Source organism: Plasmopara halstedii, assembly GCF_900000015.1.
Source record: "Plasmopara halstedii genome assembly, contig: Scaffold_323, whole genome shotgun sequence".
Lineage (NCBI taxonomy): Eukaryota > Oomycota > Peronosporomycetes > Peronosporales > Peronosporaceae > Plasmopara > Plasmopara halstedii.
The window spans coordinates 1,474,564-1,475,324 of NW_020187244.1; positions in this window are offsets into that span (position 1 = coordinate 1,474,564).

The window sequence follows — 761 nt, forward strand, 5'->3', positions numbered from 1 at the left end:
TTGGATCATCGATCCTACGAAGTCACTTGGATCCGTACTATCCTTTGGTAATGGAATTTCAAGACGTCGTCTCCAAAGACACGCCTTCGGTCCTACCTCCGGTCTGAGGTGTGCATCATGAGATCGACCTGTTTCCGGGATCCAAATACTGCGTAACACGCCAATGCCCCCTGCCCAAGGAGCAGTGCGACGTCATTGACGCCTTTTCCGCGCAAAGCTCGACGCAGGGATGGCACGCGAGAGCAAGTCTCCCCATTCGACACCCACGTTTTGTGTTCGGAAGCCGAACAGCAAGTGGCGTATTGTTCATGCTTACAATAAGCTCAACGCTGCCACCATTCCTCCACAGACGCCGATTCCTAGAAAATAAGTTCTCCAACAACATGGTGGGATGTTCGAAGTACAGTGCACTCGACTTGGTCGGTGGGTATTACCAATGCTCATGAGAGCGAGTGATATTTCGCTAACAGCGGCGAGCACTCCGAGCGGCATGCTCTGAGAGTGGCTAGTGATGCCCCAAGGGCTGTCAGATGCACCAGCAACATTTAATCGTCTTGTGACGCTGTTGTTCAGGCCCCACAGGGCGTATGCACAGACATACTTTGACGACATTTTCGTTCATAGTCGCGCGGAGCACGGTAGGACAGATGAGGAGAATCACATCGTCCATTTTAAAGCGGTGCTTGAGTGCATGCGCACGAACAACTGTACGCCAATGCAGACAAGTGCATCGTTGGCGCAGAAGAGATTCCCTTTTTAGG